This window comes from Chionomys nivalis, chromosome 6 (assembly GCF_950005125.1).
Source record: "Chionomys nivalis chromosome 6, mChiNiv1.1, whole genome shotgun sequence".
In the NCBI taxonomy this organism is placed as follows: domain Eukaryota; kingdom Metazoa; phylum Chordata; class Mammalia; order Rodentia; family Cricetidae; genus Chionomys; species Chionomys nivalis.
This window is the reverse complement of record NC_080091.1, coordinates 26,918,817-26,941,791: the sequence shown is the minus strand read 5'-3', so window position 1 is coordinate 26,941,791 and position 22,975 is coordinate 26,918,817.

Genomic DNA, 22,975 nt, shown 5'->3' with positions numbered 1-22,975 from the left:
TAAAAGGAAGTCATTTTGTGCTGCGGCTCAGAGGCACAAACAGCTCCACCATGCTACTGGTGCAATGTGCAAGGATCAGAGGCACGAGCAGCTCCGCCATGTTGGACTGGGCAGGGCAAGCAGGCAGTACCTGTTTTTGACCTAGGAATGTCACAGCTTAGATTCTTAAGTGCTTAGCGATTTAAAAGCACAAAACAAAGTGCTCCTGGATAGTAAAAAAATTAGATTCACAATAGAACTGATTCAGACACTGTTGAATGAATGTATGTAGGCTTGAGACAGAAAAAAATATATATAAATAATAAAGTTAATGTCTTTAAAAAGGATAAAGTCTTTAAAGAGACAGAGTACAGATAGTTATAGATTAAAAGAAATAAAGAAAAATAAGCCACGTAAAAATGGAAAATTCACAGAGAGTCTGGATTCTTTGTATTATTGTGTTTTCTTTAAAATTTTTGACTGTAAAGGAGCTAAGTACAGAGAGACATTTCATTATATGGGCTGCCAAGCTAAACCAGAATGGATACAAGGGAAATATGATTTCAGAATATGAGTCTAAGGATATGATGCTTTGGAGAGGGTCTTCTTTTGTTTTCACAGAGGATGAGACTCTGTGGATTGCATCTATCCCAATGTGGTATGATAGACCACGCCCTCCTGAAAGGTTGCTGTGAACACCTTCAGAAAATTACTTCACTCAACTGCCGACTGAGATGACCCTGACACACAGGTTACACCATGAAAGATCTGAATACAGCGCCCCCATTCAGCAGGAAGCAGTTTGGAGAAAAAAACTGCGCCCATGTTCCCAAATATTGTTTATAAATGTTCTTTTACATTTAAAGGGGGAAATGATATAGGTATGAATAATTTGCATTGGTATAGATTTCAAGGTCAATTTTGTTATATGTATATGTATTTCTGATCTTGATTAAGGTATTGTGATTGTGTAGTTCATTTAAAAATGTAATGTATAATTAGGAAATATAGGTTGCTAATGGATAATCATCGATAATAGTCAAGCTTGTAGTCACGTTAGTTAGATTTTCTAGATATATAGAGATATATTTTAATTAGGCATTCTTCATATCTTTCAAAGACTGCAGAATATGGCATTTAATGTTTTAATAACTTAGGGCTTTTTATGAAAATGAGACACATCTGCTCCTGACAGCACCAATCTACTTCAAGAAGAAGATGGGCATCGAAGAGGCTTCTTATGGAGTTGGTTAGCCATTTGGGCAATAAACTACTCTTGCCTGGACTGTTGCATAAACTGAACACAGAGAACCCTCAGAGAGAGGACTACTGAACTTGCCTAAAGGTGAGATGGTCTTTCGGGGTTCCTGATTCATGAAAGAGTCTGCGAGACATTCTGCAGGACACAGCAGAAAGTGACTGAACTGTCTTTGGAATTTCCTGCTTCATGAAAATGTCTGCTGGATACTATGGGCCTGTAGGCCGAAGATGGATGCCCCAACAGTACAAAAGAACTTTGGGTGACTGTCCAGGCAGTGAAATGTCTCTGTCATTTCTAGAGTTTTGGATTTCTTGTTTACTTAGGTAATATTATATCCTTCTGGAGTCTTTGATGGAGTTGAAGAATGGATAGATAGTTATAGTTTTCCTTAGTTATGATAAGAGATAAAATAGATGTAAATATTGTAACTGTAATTCTTGCTTGATAACCATTTTGTTATATGTAATCTTACTATGTTAAAGTGAAAGCCTTTCTTTTTTATTTAAACAGAAAAAGGGGAAATGATGGAGGTGGTTCTTGTATTTTATCTGTTGCTTTCATTGGTTAACTAATAAAGAAAACTGCCTTAGCCCATTTATAGGCCAGCCCTTAGGTGGGTGGAGTAAACAGACAGAATGCTGGGAGAAAGAAGCCGAGTCAGGAGTCGCCATGATTCTCCCACTCCAGACAGATGCAGGTTAAGATCTTTCCTGGTAAGCCAGCTCGTGGGGCTACACAGAATATTAGAAATGGGTTAGATCAATATGTAAGAGCTAGTCAATAAGAGGCCGGAACTAATGGGCGAGGCAGTGTTTAAAAGAATACAGTTTCTGTGTAATTATCTTGGGGCATAAGCCATGCGGGCGGCCGGGTGCCGGGGACACAGCTCCGCCGCAGATATTACAACACCCACTCCATATAATAATCAAAACACAAAGCATACAGAATAAAGAAAGAATATTAAGAGCTGCAAAGGAAAAAGGCCAAGTTACTTATAAAGGTAAACCTATCAGACTTACACCTGACTTCTCTGTGGAAACCATGAAAGCCAGAAGGTCCTGGATAGATGTACTGCAGAAACTAAGAGACCATGGATGCAAGCCCAGACTACTATACCCAGCCAAGCTTTCATTCACTATAAATGGAGAAAACAAATTTTCCAGGAAAAAAAACAAATTTAAACAATACGTAGCCACAAATCCAGCCTTACAGATTAATAGAAGGAAAATCACTAACCAAGGAGTCCAACAATGACCACAATAATTCAGACATCTAGAGACACTTCACCAGCGCAACTCAAAGAAGGGAAACACAGAAACTTTAATACTAAAAAAGTGACCAGAGTTAACAACCATAATAACTGGTCATTAATATCACTTAATGTCAATGGACTCAACTCACCTATAAAAAGGCACAGGCTAAAAGACTGGATACGAAAACAGGATCCAGCATTATGCTGTTTACAAGAAACACACCTCAACCACAAAGACAGGCACCTACTCAGAGTAAAGGGCTGGGATAAGGCTTATCAAGTAAATGGACCTAAGAAACAAGCAGGTGTGGCCATACTAATTTCTAACAAAGTTGACTTCAAACTTAACTCAATCAGAAGAGATGGAGAGGGACATTTTCTACTCATAACAGGAACAATTCATCAGGATGAAGTCTCAATCCTGAATATATATGCCCCTAATATAAAAGCACACACTTACGTAAAAGAAACATTGCTAAAACTCAAGGCAGTCATCAAACCACACACACTAATAGTAGGAGACTTCAACAATCCTCTCTCACCAATGGACAGGTCAGTTAGACAGAAACCTAACAGAGAAATAAGAGAATTAATGGAGGTAATGAATCAAATGGACTTAACAGATATCTATAGAATATTCTATTCCACCCAAATAGGAAAGAATATACCTTCTTCTCTGCAGCTCATGGAACCTTCTCGAAAATTGACCACATACTCAGTAACAAAGCAAACATCCACAGTTACAAAAAAATATTAGTAACCACCTGTATCTTATCAGATCACCATGGATTAAAGCTAGAATTCAGCAACAATGCTACGTCCAGAAAGCCTACAAACTCGTGGAAACTGAACAGTCAACTACTGAACCATACCTGGATTAAGGAAGAAATAAAGAAAGAAATTAAAGTCTTCCTTGAATTCAGTGAAAATAAAGAAACAACATACTCAAACTTATGGGACACGATGAAATCAGTCCTAAGAAGAAACTTCATAGCACTAAGTGCCCACTTAAAGAAAACAGAGAAAGCACACATTGGAGACTTAACAGCCCACATGAAAGTTCTAGAAAAAAAGAAGCAGACTCACCTAGGAGGAGTAGAAGACTGGAAATATTCTAACTGAGGGCTGAAATCAACAAAATAGAAACACAGAAAACAATTGAAAAAAATCAATGAAACAAAAAGCTGGTTCCTGGAGAAAATCAACAAGATTGATAAACCCCTATCCAAACTAATCAAATGGCAGAGAGAGAATTTGCAAATTAATAAGATCAGAAATGAAAAGGGGGACATAACCACAGACACAGAGGAAATTCAGAGAATCATTAGATCTTACTACAAAAGCCTGTATGCCACAAAACTGGAAAATGTAAAAGAAATGAACACTTTTATAGATAAATACCACATACCAAAGTTAAACCAGGACCAGGTGAACAACCTAAATAGACCTGTTAGTCACGAAGAATTAGAAGCTGTTATCAAAAACCTCCCTACCAAAAAAAGTCCAGGACCAGATGGTTTCAATGTGGAATTCTACCAGAACTTCCAAGAAGACCTAATACCTCTACTTCTTAATGTATTTCACAGTATAGAAACAGAAGAGTCATTGCCAAATTCCTTTTATGAAGCTACAGTAACTCTGATACCAAAACCACACAAAGACTCAACCAAGAAAGAGAATTACAGGCCTATCTCACTCATGAACATCGACGCAAAAATCCTCAACAAAATACTGGCAAACAGAATCCATGAACACATTAGAAAATTATACATTATGATCAAGTAGGCTTCATCCCAGAGATGCAGGACTGGTTTAACATACGCAAATCTATCAATGTAATCCATCATATAAATAAACTGAAAGAAAAAAACCATATGATCATTTCATTAGATGCTGAAAAAGCATTTGACAAAATTCAACATCCCTTTATGATAAAAGTCTTGGAGAGATTAGGGATACAAGGGTCATACCTAAATATATTAAAGCTATTTACAGCAAGCTGACAGCTAATATCAAATTAAATGGAGAGAAACTTAAAGCCATCTCAAAAATTAGGAACATGCCAAGGCTTTCCACTCTCTCCATACCTCTTCAATATAGTGCTTGAAGTTTTAGCAATAGCAATAAGACAACATAAGGGGATCAAGGGAATTTGAATTGGAAAGGAAGAAGTTAAACTTGCGTTGTTTGCAGATGATATGATAGTGTATATAAGCGACCCCAAAAACTCCACCAAAGAACTCCTACAGCTGATAAAGACCTTTAGTAATGTGGCAGGATACAAGATCAACTCCAAAAAAATCAGTCGCCCTCTTATACACAAAGGATATGGAAGCAGAGAAGGAAATAAGAGAATCATCACCTTTCACGATAGCCACAAACAGCATAAAATATCTTGGAGTAACTCTGACCAAAGAAATGAAAGATCTATTTGACAAAAACTTTAAGGCATTGAAGAAAGAAATTGAAGAGGATACCAGAAAATGGAAGAATCTCCCTTGCTCTTGGATTGGGAGGATCAACATAGTAAAAATGGCAATTCTACCAAAGGCAATTTATAGATTCAGTGCAGTCCCCATCAAGGTCCCATCAAAATTCTTCACAGATCTTGAGAGGACAATAATCAACTTTATATGGAAAAACAAAAAACCCAGGATAGCCAAAACAATCTTACAAAATAAAGGAACTTCTGGAGGCATTACCATCCCTGACTTCAAACTCTATTACAGAGCTACAGTTATGAAAACAGTGTGGTAATGGCATAAAAACAGAGAAGTCGACCAATGGAATCGTATAGAAGACCCGGATTTTAACTCACAAACCTCTGAACACCTCATTTTCGATAAAGGAGCTAAAAGTATACAATGGAAGAAAGAAAGCATCTTCAACAAATGGTGCTGGCACAACTGGATGTCAACCTGTAGAAGAATGAAAATAGACCCATACCTATCACCATGCACAAAACTCAAGTCCAAATTGATCAAAGACCTCAATACCAATCTGAACACACTGAACCTGATAGAAGAGAAAATGGGAAGTACGCTACAACATATGGGCACAGGAGATCGCTTCCTATGTATAACCCCAGCTGCACAGACATTAAGGGCAACATTGAATAAATGGGACCTCCTGAAACTGAGAAGCTTCTGTAAAGCAAAGGACACTGTCACTAAGACAAAAAGGCAACCTACTGACTGGGAGAAGATCTTCACCAACCCCACAACAGACAGAGGTCTGATCTCCAAAATGTATAATGAACTCAAGAAACTAGATGTTAAAATGCTAATTAACCCAATTAAAAAATGGGGCACTGAACTGAACAGAGAATTCTCAACAGAAGAAGTTCAAATGGCCAAAAGATACTTAAGGTCATGCTCAACCTCCTTAGCGATCAGAGAAATGCAAATCAAAACAACTTTGAGATATCATCTTACACCTGTCAGAATGGCTAAAATCAAAAACACCAAGGATAGCCTTTGCTGGAGAGGTTGTGGAGGAAGGGGTACCCTCATCCATTGCTGGTGGGAATGCAAACTTGTGCAACCACTTTGGAAATCAGTGTGGCGGTTTCTCAGGAAATTTGAGATGAACCTACCCCTGGACCCAGCAATACCACTCTTGGGAATATACCCAAGAGATGCCCTATCATATGACAAAAGCATTTGTTCAACTATGTTCATAGCAGCATTATTTGTAATAGCCAGAACCTGGAAGCAACCTAGATGTCCTTCAATGGAAGAATGGATGAAGAAAGTGTGGAATATATACACATTAGAGTACTACTCTGCGGTAAAAAACAATGACTTCTCGAATTTTGCATGCAAATGGATGGAAATAGAAAACACTATCCTGAGTGAGGTAACCCAAAAAGAAGATCATGGGATGTACTCACTCATAATTGGTTTTTAGCCATGGATAGGGGCCACTGAGTCTATAATTTGTGATCCTAAAGAAGCTAAATAAGAGGGTGAACTCAAGAAAAAACATATAGTTATCCTCCTGGCTATGGGAAGTAGACAAGATTACCGGGCAAAAAATTGGAATCTTGGGGGTGGGGTTGGATGGGGGTAAGGGGAGATGGAGAGAGAAAAGTGAGAAGGAGAGGATGGGGGGAACTGGGGGAAACGGGATGATTGGGGATAAAGGAAGGTTGGATTGGGGAGCAGGGAAGCACATATCTTAGTTTGGGAGCCTCCTAAGGGTTGGCAAGAGACTTGAACCTGGAGTGGCAACCAGGTGCCCAGGGCAATGTTCCCAGTTAGTTCCTTGGGCAGCTGTGGATAGGGAACCTGAAATGACCCTATCCTATAGCCATACTGATGAATATCTTGCATATCACCATAGAACCTTCATCTAGCGATGGATGGAAATAGAGACAGAGACCCACACTGGAGCACCGGACTGAGCTCCCAAGCTCCCAATGAGGAGCAGAAGGAGGGAGAACATTAGCAAGGAAGTCAGGACCACGAGGGGTGCACCCACCCACTGAGACAGTCGGGTTGATCTATTGGGAGCTCACCAAGGCCAGCTGGACTGTGACTGAAAAAGCATGGGTTAAAACCGGACTCTCTGAACATGGTGAACAATGAGAGCTGATGAGAGGCCAAGGACAATGGCACGGGGTTTTGATCCTACTTCATGTTCTGACTTTGTGGGAGCCTAGCCAGTTTGGATGTTCACCTTCCTAGACCTGGATGGAGGGGGGAGGACCTTGGACTTTTCACAGGGCAGGGAACCCTGACTGCTCTTGTTACTGGAGAGGGAGGAGAAGAGGAGTGGGGAGAGGGGGAGGGGGGCGGGAGAAGGGGGAGGGAAATGGGAGACGGGGAGGAGGCGGAAAATTTTTTTTTCAATAAAAAAAAAAAAAAGAATATCACCCATCTGGTCCAATGTAAAGTCCTTGGCTTTACTAACTGTTTTAACAGGAAATATTAATCCAGCTTTGGAGATTGAATACAGATAACATGTGCCTCAACGAAAAGATATATGATGCAAAAATAAAATCCAAGTAGAGGCTCTAATGCAGCTTAACATTAAAAGAAGGCAGAACTCCAAAACTGAAGTATAAAAGGGTCACAGAAAATCATGCAAGTGGCAATGATACAAGCAGAGAAAACTGCATAAGTACAGACGCTAAAAGGGGGCTTCTTAACATATGTGCTATCTACATTCCCTTTACAATAATTCTTAAGGGAACACTTTTTAAAGAGAAAAGCTATATTTGGGGTCACAGTTTTGGAGATTTTAGTCTGAGACTGATTGACCCCATTGCTTTAGGGAGGTGGCAAGTTCACAATGACAGCAGCATGTGACAAAACAAAACTGCCAAATTCAGGGACAGGATGCAAAAAGAGAGAAAAGAGGAGATGAAGATCCCACAACCCCCTTCAAGTCATGCCTCAGTGGCCAGAAGACCATCTAGTAGAAAAGAACTTTTAAAGGTGCTAACACTTTCTACTACCACCATTCAAGGTACAAATAGTTTTCTAGAAAATAATTAGGAACAGAGGGTATTAGAGGCAAAGAAGGGTGAGTCAGTGATGTCAGAGTATAAGCTATAGGCAAGTGTAGCCATCTTAGTCTGAGGGTCCAGGCAGCACAGAGGTTACTAAGATTTTCAAGCCAAGGTCACATTAGAAACATCACAGTTGATCTGAAAATAAAGCAAAATGACCCAAAAATGTCAAACAGGAAAGCAATAAGGGGATTTTATTTATGTGCCCAAACAGAATGCATCACCCAAACTACTAAGGAGTTGGCAAGAAGGCTGAGCTCCACTGACAATAGAAAAAAGAAAATCCCAGGCTCAAATCAATTGTAACTTGGCATTTGGGGCGGTCTTCAACTGAAAGGACAAATGCAGTACCAGGTAGATTTACAGTTTTCTGTAGTTCAAATTGAATTTGTCCTACAAATACAGATCTTGGACCTTGAGTCAGAATTCAAGACAGTGGAGAGATGTATTAAAATATGGTGCACCACATTCCAGAAATAAGAATTTACAAATGGCAGACAGGGCTGGAGAAATGTTGTTACTGGATGAGGTTTGGAGTCTAGCTGTCAACTTGGTAGAATCTAAAGCACCTGTTGGGGTACATGTGAGGAAAGCATGGTTATGAACTTATTCCCCTGCCTGAAAGAAACACCTAGATGGATTTTTAGCACTTTGGTATTCCTTAAATATTCTAGATAACTATTTTAAAATTCTTCCCTGCTGCAATAAGGTACTCAAAACTCAATGACAACATAATCCAAATGTATTTCTGCTCCAGAAGTCCATACTGAAAAAGTTTCCACGGAACCAAAACCCGGTTAGTTGCAGGAGAAAATGTCATTTTTTTCAACCTTCAGATGCTTCATACTTTCCTTTGCTCCTCACTACATGCAGTGGGAACTCCTTCAGCCAATAGCCTGTAAGATACCAGCCTACTTGGGCGTGGTCTCTTGTAAGATTGCATCCTCTGTCTCTCTCAGCTGCTGGATTTGGTTCCTGTTTCCTGTTCACACAGAGGACTGTGATCTGTGAGTCTAATCCTAAATAAAGAACCCTTTATTATACTCAGTTCTGAGCTAGTTTGGGACTACTCTATTGTGTCCGTCTACAGCTAAGTTCTTACAGCATTGGTGGAAATGGGTCTGGTGCTCTCAAGAAAATGACTACATTCCAAACTATTTCAGCAAGGCAGAATGTTTGACATCTGCAGCCTCAGCTAATCCATCTGAAGCAGGGGCACAACCTCAACTACTCCATCTGCAGCAGGGACACAGCCGCAGCTAACCAAGCAAGTGCACCCAGGGTCTATCCCTGGGGTTTTCTTCCTAATAAAGAGTAATGCTATCCCTGACTTTGTGTGGTGAGTGTCCGGCCTTGCAGTTTGAAATGACAGGCTAACATAGGTTCTAGTAAGAAATGAAACAAGCGTATGTTCTGACCCCAGAGGAATCTGAATTTTTGCCAACTGTCTTCTTAATTGTTTTAATGGGGTTTTTGTCTCATTTAACCATTGGATAAAAAAGATTGTATTCTGTTTACATTTACAACACTTTGATTCCTCTGATACCTATTTTTAAAAGGGCCACTATAACAACACTATATCCTACAGATTATCCAGAATATTCCTCTATCCAGTTCATGACATTTTCCTTATTCATGCCTTCAAAAATCCACTTTGTCCTACAGGGTAATATTTTCACAGGTCTGACTATGAGAACATGGGTATCTCATTCTAAGAGGGATGGTTTTGCCATTAAAGTCTAGGCTTACAACCAAGATGAGAAAAATATGGACATCTGTGAAGCATCCCTTCACAGAAAATAATTGAAATGAAAAATGCCTCCAGCAACAAAGGGAATTAAGAATATTAATTTCCTTATGCTTTACAAGTGAAGTATCCAAGGAGCCAAGTCAGGTTTTCTCTTCTGGATAACATAGACATTTCCTTCCATAAGTCAATTTACCTAAGGTAGAAACCTTTAACATTACTTGAGTTAAAATAAGAGAATTGGAAACCAAGAGCATACCTTGAGACTAAACTCTTGGAAGCCTGAATACTATTGGAGGCCAATGTAAAGACATGTGGGTAGACTGCCTTGGAAAGAGAGAAATGTTTCACCAAAGAGATTTAAACTATGGCCAATCTAGAGCATTTAAACTCTTCCTGCCTTTTACTTGCTCCCTAGCATTTTCATTCAACATATATTTATTTAGTAACTCATCCACTACAGGTGCTGATTTCCTCTCAAAACATATGTTCATGCTATGAGGAAGAAAAGATCATAAAAATAAATGCATAAACTGTGAAATGTATCACAAAACACTTACAGAAAATGAGATATATCAACAGTAGCAGGGAAAGGAAGGGGGGAATAAGAGACATTGGAGCAGAAACTGAAGAAGCAGCAAGGGAGCTTCTGGGTTCAGATGGAGAAGTGAGATAGGAATGAGACTAAATAGCATCACCACTATATAGTCAGGAGAGTGGGGATTTGTAGAATCTGAAAAAAGGGAATGGGAATGTGATAAGGAAAGTGGCCTCGTGTATGATCATGTAAGTCAAAGCTATTGATTTGATTCTTATGCTATTAGAACAAGATATTATCTAATTTAGATTTGCAAAAGTAGACAGTGGCTTAGAACTATCAAAGAGTGCCACAGGACAAGTAAAACTATAAATTTTTGTATAGCTTGATATTACATGAATTGTTCTAACTGGAATGGCGCTTTACAAAATGGAACATGACAATATGGAAAGTTATAGGAACAGAGATGTTTTACTATGTTAGTGTTTCTTTAACAGAATGCCACATAGAGAGTAGCATTTAAACAATAGAAAATCCCATGGTTCTGGGACTGGGAAAGCCTGGGTTCAAGTCATCAGGAGGTACGAGTATACAAAAGTCTGCATTCATATCATCTGTCAGTTAGTGAAGGTCTGCGTCCTAGACAGGGCCTTGTAGATGATGAGACAAGAGGAACTGTGTTTGTCACAGGAAAAAAAAACTCTGGATGTTCAAATGTGTTTCAATGGTTCAATGGTTTTGACCTCAAAAGCATTTTGAAAGGGTTCTAATCTGACTTTAGAGGGCTCTAAGTGGTCATACAACTTGATACCCTTGACAGCACTGCTTCTGTACCTCTGGAAAGAAGTGTCCATTTCTCTTGAGCTCTATTCATTGCTCTAGGAATCTGTCTCCACACCAACCCTCAGCCAAGAACAGAGTCTGTAGCATTAATGGCTAACATGGAGAGTTTGGTTTCCCTCCTTCCTTTCCCACCTGGAGTGCTTTAATCAACAAACTCATAATAAAAAATCATCATCTAAGACACAGGATCTCTGACCAAGTCTGGACTTCAGTAATTGTGCCCTTAAATAAATTTCTTAGATATCGTTCAGTAACTTCACAAATAGACATAGATCACTGAAACTTGTTTGTTTGTTTCTTTGTTTGTACCATTGGAAATAAAAATAAATTTAAGACAGTGTATCTGAAAATAATAACTTCTTAACTCCTTTAACTCATATTTATAATAAACAGACATGTATTCTCAACAATGGCTGTCAGTCACTATGATTGTCAAATAATAAAAAAAGATTTAAAATTTTGTAACTAAATAGGAAGGAATAAAAGAAATGATTAAGATAATAATATGCGCCGGGCGATGGTGGCGCACGCCTTTAATCCCAGCACTCGGGAGGCAGAGGCAGGCGGATCTCTGTGAGTTCGAGACCAGCCTGGTCTACAGAGCTAGTTCCAGGACAGGCTCCAAAGCCACAGAGAAACCCTGTCTCGAAAAACCAAAAAAAAAAAGATAATAATATGCATAAAATGTCTAATAAACAAAAGAAACAACATTAAAAGAAATAGAAACTCAAAATTAAAGTCAAATATGGAAAACTCTAAAAGTATTTGTTTATAATAACTTTCTAATTCAATACTTTCTAAGAAAATAATACAACATTAATGAACATTATGTCTAGGATGTGCCAGAGTTTATTTTTATTTATACTCATCATTTTAGTTCAGCTTCTCTTTTCTCTTAATGAATATGCAGTACACATAACATTATGTCTTAATTTCTACTGAATTCTAGGAATGATGGAAAGGATGTTATGCCATCTAAACTGAACTTTTCTTCAATATAACAGAGAGTTCAGGCCACCAAAAAGCGATTAACTTGATATCTGAAAATAGGTGAACTCTCCAATACAAATGAAGTCTGAATAATAGAACAAAAGAGATTTTTCCAAGTCTAGCTTGCATCTGTTGCTATGGTTAAATACTGACAGTTTTATTTAGGATCTATTGCTGTGAAGAGACACCATGACCAAGAATACTCTTATGGAGGAAAGTATTCAACTGTCGGCTTGCTTACAGTTACCGAAACTTAGTCTATTATCATCATGTGGTGTATGGAAGCAGGAAGGAAATCATGGTGCCAAAACAGTAGCTGAGAGCTTTATATCCTGATCCAGGGTGGGAGTGGGAGGTGTTGGAACTCAATGCCCACCTCCAGTAGCACACCTCCTTCAACAAAGACACACCTCCTCCAACAAAGGCACACCTACTCCAACAAAGGCACACCTACTCCAACAAAAACATAGCTATTCCAACGAAGACACACTGCCTAATCTTTCCAACCAGTTTAACGGTTGGGACTAAAGATGCAACTGTATGAGACTGTAGGGAAGCCTTCTTACTCAAACTATGACATTGACCAAAAGCAACTTGGAGGCAGAAATGCTTATTTGGCTTCAGGTTAAAGTTTGTTATCAAGGGAAGTCAAGGTAGGAACTCAAGTTCGAAACCTGGATAGAGGAATTAAAACAGACCACAGACAAACACTGCTTGCTGAATTGCTTGTGTATACTTTTTTATACACATTTCAGCAGGCTAGGCACCACCTGTAGTTGATTGTGCCTTCCTAAATCAATTAGCTATCAAGAAAATATCTTTAACAGTTCTATAAGCCACGCTGTTGGAGACAGTTTCTCAATAGAATTTTCTACTCCCAGGGTGTGTCAAGTTAACAACTGAAATTATGTATCACATCGTTCTGTGTTCTTCAATACACAAACAAACCACTTTAACCTATAACCTTCCTGTTCTCCAAGATTCCATGTTAGTATACTAATGTAAAATACAGTACAACAGTTCCACAGTCTTTAAGGATTCCAATGATTTTGAAGTTCGTTATCTCTTTAAAACATACAAAATCTTAACTGTGACCTTCTGTAAAATATCAAATACATTAAATCTTACTCCAAGAGGAAAGAACCAAGACATAAAATAATCACATTTAACAAATGGATTTCCAGATCTCCGTGTAATGATGTGGGAGTCCCGTCTGAGTGCTGTGATTACCATTAATAAATAAAGAAACTGTCTTGGCCTGTTGATAGGGCAGAACTTAGGTAGATGGGAAAAACTGAACTGAATGCAGGGAGAAGGAAGGCAGAGAAAGAGATGCCATGGAGCCTCCGGAGACAGATGCTGGTCAGAAATTTAGCCAGTAAGCCACAGTCACATGGCCATACACAGATTAATAGAAATGAGTTAAATTAAGATGTAAGAGTTAGCCAATAAGAACCTATAGCTAATGGGCCAACTAGTGATTTAATTAATATAGTTTCTGTGTGGTTATTTGGTTCTGGGCAGTTGGGATGAACAAGCAGTCTTCCTGTTAGTGTGCCTCCAGGACTATTGCTAAATGTCCAGCATCTTGAACTTTTAGACTCTTGAGCAGCTCTATTCCTGTGTTTTCCATCAGCACTATACACAGCTTGTTTTGTAGGTTAGGCTAACTCCACTCTCCAGCTGCTGCTATTCTTGATGGAGATGGCCTACGGCCCTGGTATCTCTAACATACCGGGGTCTCCACAACACCTGAGGCTGTACATTCATCAATTACCTTCTGGCCTCTTGTATTCCAAAACCTCAGCTTCTCTGTGTGATCCCATTCGTCCTACACTTATCAAGCTACAAAACTAGTATTGTGGGTGTAATTCTCACACAATACCAAGCTGGCTTTCAGGTTGAGATGCAGTCTCAGTCCCCTGAGTCACAGCTTCTGTGTGCTGACTCAGAAGAAACACATTCCAGAATATTTCACCACAATAATCCCTGTCTCTTCATTGTTATGCTGCTCTTTCAGGCCCAACTAGCCATCCATTGTCCCAATAAAGGTTTAATTTCCACAGATTCTTAATCCAAAATATCACATGAATAGCCCTTGTATAATCTATGCTTTCCTTAATAGTCTCACAAGCTATTATTATTATCCTCATTGCTGAAAACATTCTTATCTTCCAAGCTCCCAGATAGCATCTCATTAAGCTCTGATCACTCAATGGCTTCTCCAGCCCCCAAACTCCAAAATCATTCCACAGTCCTCTCCACACAAATGATACCGTTAGGTCCCACAAATCAACCTATTCTTTTGTACCAAATTCTGTTATAATTTGCTTTCTGTTGCTGTGATAAACAGCATAACCAAAAGCATATTGGGAAAAGAAATGGTATATTCAATGTCTTCTGTGTCTACTTCATAGTTCATCAATGACTGGAGCAATGGCAAAAACTTAAGCATGAACCTGGAGACCAGTACTGAAACACAGACTATGGGGAAGTGAGGTTGTTTCTTTCACCTGGCTTACTCAACTCCTTTTGCACATAGTCCTGGCTCACCTTCCCAGGGATGGTACCACTCACAGTGTTCTGGGTCCTCATACTTCAATTATACATCAAGAAAATACCATACAAATATCTAGACAGGACAATCTAAAAGAGAAAGTTACTCAATTGGCATTCCCTATCCCACGTATGTCAAGGTGATAACCAAGATTAACCATCACAGGTGTGTTCTTATAGAAATATGAGGTCTGAACATCTGCATATTGGGGTAAATAGTGTTGAACATCATCTGAAATGTGTAATGAATCACAAAACTTATTTCACATTAACAGGAAAAGAAGGAAACCATGGAAGCTCAGACATCAGAAGAAATTTGCCTCAGCCTCCCAGGCCTTTTCCATACATTCTACACACAAAAGACCAGTAAGATGCTGCAAACTTGCCTTTGATCATGTAACTCTGACAATGGCAAAGCAGGCGTTGCCTCAAAAGCATAGGATTTCAAGGTATCCTTTTCCTATATCTGAGGGGGTGGATCATAACAATTACACAAACAGCTACTCTTTTGAAACACACACCGTCACTAATACCAGCTACTTTAGCATTGAACCAATCCAGCACTACCTCAAAAAACAGCATTTTGAAGATGTTGGTGATCAAACCCCCATGTCATCTACATATGAGATAAGTACTCTGCCATTGATCTTTGCCCTAAACATATTTTAATTTTAAACTTATGCAAAGACACCTGAAAGATTCATGGGAAAGTTTCTAGGGAAAAAAAATGCTTAAAGTGTATATCATTAGGCTACCTGGTAGGAGCATCTTCTGAGCCACTGTGAAGGAAAGAACAGAATTCTCTGAGTACCTAATGTTTAAGAGGAGATCAAAATGAAAAAAGAAAGCTGTTACAAGAATAAAGGGACACATACAACATTTACGAGAGCTCTGAGTTTCAGGTAGATGGCAGGTAAGGCTGGGTGACCTTGTCAGGAACGTCTACAGCTCCTTTAAGAACGAGAGTGGCTGGGACCACTAGGAGCAGTGCAGCGATTCCAGCTCTCTCTCATCAGAAAATGGCTTTCTAGACAAGTGAGTCTGGGTGCTCACCTGACCCTGTCCCCCTTTAAGTCATGCCGAGCTTATAGGAAAAGAAATTTCTCAACTGGCTCAATCAATAGAAACACATCACTCTCCACTGTGAGGATGTTAAAAATAGAACCTAAAATTTAGGCTTTGGGGCTCCTGGGAAGAGAAACACACATAAGTAAGGGAAGGGTTTCACTTTGAATTCTGATGCCTGACATTTAGACCTGAAAAGTCCATGGAAATGGCAGCAAAGCCAAGAAAGGAATAAAAGGAGAGCATCAGAGGGAGGGGTACCATTATGACACTTTGGTTTATTTTTCTTCTTTTTCCACTTTGACCTTTTAGATATGAGAAAACTTCTCTGAGCTTTTTGGGACAGAAGTCCAGGGATAAAGAACTTTGCATGAACTTAACATCTATGCATCTTCTGTCAGCCAATCAGAAGGGGACTGCCACTCCTTGTCACGTGTAAGGACCTGTGTTCCCTGCAGGAGACCTCTCTGGAGTCAGAAGAAGACACACTGAGGCAAGACTTACCAAGAGAGTGAGTTTGCTTTATTTTTCTAACGTTTCCTCAAAATTAATCAAAGTGCTGGGCCACACCCTCTAGCCTCTTCTAAATGAACCTGACCCCAAGGTGGCTTCATCTTGACATAAAAGAAAAATTGCCTCTGCTTAATGTAAATCTGTTTTTTAAAAAAAAATTCAAGCCCTTGAATGGGAAGAAATCTTATAGAGAACTTAACTCACAAACCAGTGTTGCTAAATAAATGATGCATACCACATGGGCTCTATAACCCCCACAGGAACTGCTTTTGGTGTTAAAAGTTCAAAATCCAATTTGATGCTAGAGTGTGTATATGGGAAGATGAGCTTTCTGTTTTTAATTAAAATATAATTATATCACTTTCCTCCTTCCCTTTCCTTCCTCCAGCCCCTCCCAACTCTCCTGTCTCTGATTACTTTCATGCCTCCTTCTTCCCACTCACTCTCAAATTGATAGCATCTTTTTTGATTATTATTATTATACACATATATGTGCATGTGCAAATATATAAATGCAATTTATTCAGTCTATTTTTGTTGTTTTGTATGTTTTCAGGGCTGATCACTTTGCATTGGATAATTAGTTAGGAGTCTCATGCATGGGAGAAGCTAATTCTCTTTCTCTCTCTCAACAATTGTTGGTTGCCTGTAGTTCTTTTTCTAGGAGTTAGATCCTGTGAGTTTTCCATGTAGGCATAGCTATTATAGTGTTACTTGCTCAGATTTTCTTTATGCAGCCATTTTTAAGAGAGACTGTTTCACAGCAGACTTCTTGGTGTTCTGGTTCTTTTAATCTTTCTACTTCCTCTTCCTCAATGTTCTTTGAGAGATAAATATAAGACCTGTGATGTAGATATTTGTTGCGATACGAGTGGTGGGGCTGCGTCCCCTGCACACGGCCGCCCGCATGGCTAGCTTATGCCCCGAAATAATTACACGGAAACTGTATTCTTTTAAACACTGTCTGGCCCATTAGTTCCAGCCTCTTATTGGCTAGCTCTTACATATTGATCTAACCCATTTCTAATATTCTGTGTAGCACCACGAGCTGGCTTACCAGGAAAGATCTTAACCTGCGTCTGTCTGGAGTGGAAGAATCATGGCAACTGCCTGATTCGGCTTCTTTCTCCCAGCATTCTGTTCTGTTTACTCCGCCTACCTAATTTTCTGTCCTATTAAAGGGCTAAGGCAGTTTCTTTATTTAACCAATGAGATCAACACAAAACAGATGACTCTCCTCCATCATTATATTCATTGTGACTGGGCTTCCCACTGTATGTAGACATTTGAACTGTGTTGTGGATTTCTGTGTTGGTTTCTTTATGCTACAATAAGAAGCTTCTTTGATAAGGGATGAGAGCTACACTTATTTGTTTGTGTAAAGTTAATATTTAGATTATAGTTTGGAATCATGCTAGTATAGAAATTGATGGTAGTAGATTCTCTTTTAAGATCCATGACCTCACTAGCTCCAGAAAGCTGGTTAGGTTTTGAGTATCTGGCATGATTTCCGTCCTGTTGAGAGGCTCAAGTCTAATTAGACAGCTGTTGCTTACCATTAATCCATGAGTACCACTTATTGTACTTTTATGAATATCATGCTTTGTTGGTCACATCTGCAGTTCATCGATATCACAGCTAAGTAGAATTATTTCCCTTAGCCACTGCACAGTATTTTCTGTTACAATAGAAACTAGACTTCAAGAAAGGAGTTTTCAAGTTAAATTTAGCTCAAATAATTTGTCCTGTGTCCTAAATGTAGACCTTCCTCTTCGATGAGATATTACCTTTAGTCATTGAGACTCAACCAAGGGCAACATGAATAATTTATACTATTTTAAGAGTCACTTGGAGCACCCTGAGCAAGCATTTCAAAGGAGGTTTTCCATGCCTGGTCCTTGGGGTTTTGTTAGTATATAGTTTTTGAGGAGAGCCTTCTAATCCCAAATGTCACAATTTCCATTAACACATGTACATACACAATCTATGGTATACAATTTTAGGTTAAATATGAAATGATATTTTTTTAGGCCTTAACAAAGTCTTCACAGATACTTGCTCGGAAATGTGCATTGCCACCTGATTCACAATAGGGTGTCAATATACAAGAATTAGGAGGTAAGAAGGACAAAAAACACCAAGACTGTTGGAAAAAATGTCTCTTGTCCTATGGTGGTGTGAACTAATGTTTGAGATGATAGTATATTGATAGTCCTTAAAACCTAGTTATTCTTAATTTACCTTTCCAAATATATTTATTTCCCTCAATATTTTTACTCAAGGTTCTCTAAACATTCTTTTATGTCCTACTCTGTCATGTTGGAAATTCTTCCAATGGTTGTATTCCTTAACAATGTCCCTGCAATACTTCCTGTCTGCATGTTATTTCACAATTTGACTTTGCCACCTTTCCTTTCAGGGGTCACTCTGTGATCTTTCCTCTTAAATGTAGGCACACTTTTGATGTCTACAGTACAAATAAGACATCTTATGACTTCTGAATTAGCCATAAATGCAGTGCAGCTTCAACAAAGAAGACCGAAAACTACCACTACCGAATGAGCACATAAAGAATGCTGGTCTTCATCTGTGATCTGTCATCATGAAAAGTGTAAGGCAATACAATCAAATACCACAATACATCTATTGGGAAATGAAGAGAACACAATTTTGGCAACATCAGATTTTGTGACAAGGATATGAAATAAGGAGAAAGTTCATTCATTGCTGATAGAATGCAATGGAAGAGAAGTCAGGGTTTTATACTTAACTGAGCACACATTACCATATACTCCAGCTACTGGAAATACATAGCCAGACAAATACACCTGAACATGGATAGTCATGGACATTTTGTTTAAAATTCCCAAAACTTGGTTATGATTGAGCAGAACAAACTATAGTGCATCCAACCAATGGAATGCTATTTAACACTGACATGAATAGACAGTCAAGCCAAGAAAAGGCATGAAGGAACAACATTGAAAGTCAAAGAAGACCATCTGTGCTACATCACACCAAGAATAGTGAATCAAAAGTGACTACACTGTCTTCCCAAACATCCACATAGTCATGACATCAAAAAAATAGCTTTCAGACTTTGAACATTATGGATCAAGGGTAGTGATCTGTTCAGAGAGAAATGTCAGGCTCATGTTGTGAAGTCTGCCTTACTTACTTACATACCATGTGGGCTAGAGGTGGGCAGAGACATGATTTCAGCCTGAATCGAATACACTGAGGGGCTGTGGGGAGATATACAGAAAAAGAGTTATAGAGAATCTGCTGATCTATAGGTGAGTATAAACATCCCATGTATTAATTTCTGTTGCTATAACAAAATACCTGGGATCAAAAGATGAAATACTGTTTCTGTGGTTTCACTCCATAATATCAGGGTCTGTTACATTGGGGACTAGAAGAACATTACAGCAGGAAATTTGTGGTAAATTATCAGATCATGAACAGGTGACAGAGAGGGTGAAGAAGAGAGACAGAGTAAAGTCACAATACCCCCTACAAAGGCAGACCCCAATTGGCTCAACTTCTCCTACTACTCCCCACCTCCTCAATTTCAACCACCTCACCATAGTGTCAGAAATGAGATACCAAGTACATAGACCTTTGGGCAAACACAGATGAATCAAACCATAATATACACTATGGAAAAGACCAAATTAAAGAAAGAAGTGTGAGGGACAACCAGAGCAGAAGATGCCTAGAGGTCATTCACTCTGTAGCCACAGAGGGCAAAGGTCAGAGGATAATGCTATCTGGTAGTCTTGCAGAGTTCAGCTATTACTATCCTGAAACTTAAGCTCTTTCTGTAAAGTATCAAACCATTTCCAAGCTGCTTGACTACATCACAGAGGTGAACTCAAAATTTTCACAAAAACGAGCCTATACCTAGTATAGAACTCAAATTATATAATGTCTACCATCCTTCTGAAATAATCAGACATGCTAGGAAGCAGTTATGTGACTCATATTGAGGAGAAAACTCAATCAATCAAAACAGACCTAGATGTGACACAGATATAGAATTAGTAGACAGAGATATTAAAATAGTTACTATAAATATAACCCAAATATTCAGGAAGGTGGAAATTTTTTTGATCTTTGTTAAAGACTCAGAAAGAACTTCTAGAAATAAAAATATGTCTAAGGTAAAAATTATAAGGGATAGAATGATGAATTAATATGGAGATAGCCGTAGAAACTTTTGAATTGGAATGAGTAAAGGAAAAATAAACACAGTGAGGGGAAAGAAAAAGAAACAAATAAAACAGACAATTATAAAAGCACATAAGGGAACCTGGGGCAGAAGAGAAGTAAGAGAGAAATTGAAAATTAATGAGCAGCAACTGAAGGCCAGTAAGGCTCATCATGTCATTGGTTAATTAAGGGTACCTCTGCTGGCAACTGCCCACGATAATTGTGAGACCGTGTAAAATATGGCATATTTCTGCTGCTTCAAAATGTGTAGGGTCTTAAAACAGCATCTACCTTGTAAACCAAAAATGATGGCAGAGAATTATTTAAGTAGAAACATATCATGAATACATATTATTCCTTCTTCAAGATGCGTGAAGTGCTATATCATGGCTACCATTTCTGATTGCTGTTTGTTTAATTATATATTGAACTTTATTTTTGCATGGTAGATAAAACAGCCACAAAAATAGTACATATTTTTTTAAGCATTCCATTATTAAATAATTAAAAACTCGTGGGAATTAAGTAGATGAATATTTACATCACCAAGGTCCACCCTAGTGATTTCATTTATCAATAACCTATACTTTTCATTTAGCTTTACATAACAATAAATTCCATGGTATTAATATACCTTTGTATTGATACATACTGATAGTGTAAGCCACGGTAATTATTTTCAGGTTTTAGATATTATAAATAAAACATCTCCCAACTATCATGTACATATTCATGATTAAGCATAAGCTAGTTTTTCCTCTCCGGCATGAATAAATATCAGGAGTACAAGAAGTGACATTGCCAAACAACCTCCAGAATAGCTGAAACATCTTTCTTTCCAATTCACTATAAATGAGATAACCACATTACCCAACAGTGTGGGTAACTGTCATTATATGTTTGTAATCGTTGCTTAAATATCTCACTGAAGTATAAATTTGAATTCTATGAGGCTCATATGGAAGTCATGTGACTGGTCTTATGCCCTATAAAACATCTCTTTGTGTAATTCTTCCACTTTTAACTAGACTGGTTGTGTTTTTACTACATAATTTTGAGATTTCTTCATATGCTCATCAATTCTTTTCTATTTTACTTTTATTGAAAATAGTTTTTCCATACAATATAATTTGATAACTGTTTCTCTCAATTTCTCCAAGTTTTTTAAATAAATATTTTCCCAGATATAGCTTGTTTTTCCATACTCTTAAGAAGATTTCTATGGAAGAAAACATCTTCATATTGGTGAAATATACTTCATTTGTTACTTTTTCTTCTATGATGCTGAGTCTAGTAACTTTTCGCCAAGATCAAGGATCAAAAAAGTTTTCTCCTGCAAGTCATATGATCTCACTCCTTCCCTTTGTGACTTATTGAAAGTTTATCTTGGTAAGGCATAATATTTAGCCTGAGGATCCTTATTTTATCTAGAAATACTTAGTTTTTCCTATGGTATTTATACAAAACATTACCTTTTATTTGTTAAATTGCTTTCTTTCCTTTGTCAAAATTCATTGGTTCTAAATTCAGTGTATTTGTTTATTTTTTGTTGGTGGTGGGTTTTTTTTTTTTGTTTTGCTTCATTCTGTCTTATTGGCTATATGTCTATTCTTTTTCCAATCTGACATAATTTTGATTACTACAGTTATAAATTTTGAAACCCATCTATTTCATTTTACTTTTGATTTGTTATTCTACTTCCATATGACTTTTAGAATAACTGAGCTTATACTTACAAGAATTCTAAATGAAACATTGAAAGATCCTTAATATTTGTGCCAACCAATTGATAAGTGACTTCATTAACTCTACTGTTTTTCCATATGTAACTGCACCGTTTCTTTCCATTTATTTAGCATTTATTGTTTGTTTATATTTAGGGAAATTTAAAGCCCAAGGTAGAGCAAAATTTCAAATTTGGAGGCGGTGGAAATGAGATGGGTTTCTGTGAGTCAATCACTAATAAGTAAAACAAAACAAGTTTTTAGTTTTGTTTTTGTTTTTAATTTTTCTTCTTTTTTTTCCTAGTTTGTGTTCCTAGAGAAATTTCTATTTAGTTGCAGTGGGACTTTATTTGGTTAGATCCTTAGCAGTGAGTGAGTGTGTGTGTGTGTGTGTGTGTGTAAATAAATTCTTCATCAGTGATGGGCCATTTTATGTCCTTCTTTTCAGTCTATATGGTTTTATTTCCCTTTTTGTTGCATCAAAACCTCCATCCACATTAGTAGGAATTTTCTGCTTGGTTCCCCATCTGAGTGAGGAAGGAAGGTTTGATGGTTGGCTTTAACTATAATGTTAAGTGAAGGGCTTTGCAAAGTATTATTTAACAAATTGAGTACATTTCTGTTAGTTTTTGCTTTCTAGAAGATTTTATTATGAATTGTCAATAGGTTGTGACAATGGCCTTTTCTGTGTTGTTAAAAACAAATATACTCATCATACTGAAAAAAATTATGATGGTATATATTTCTCTTTATAAATTACTGATTTTTTTCATAATA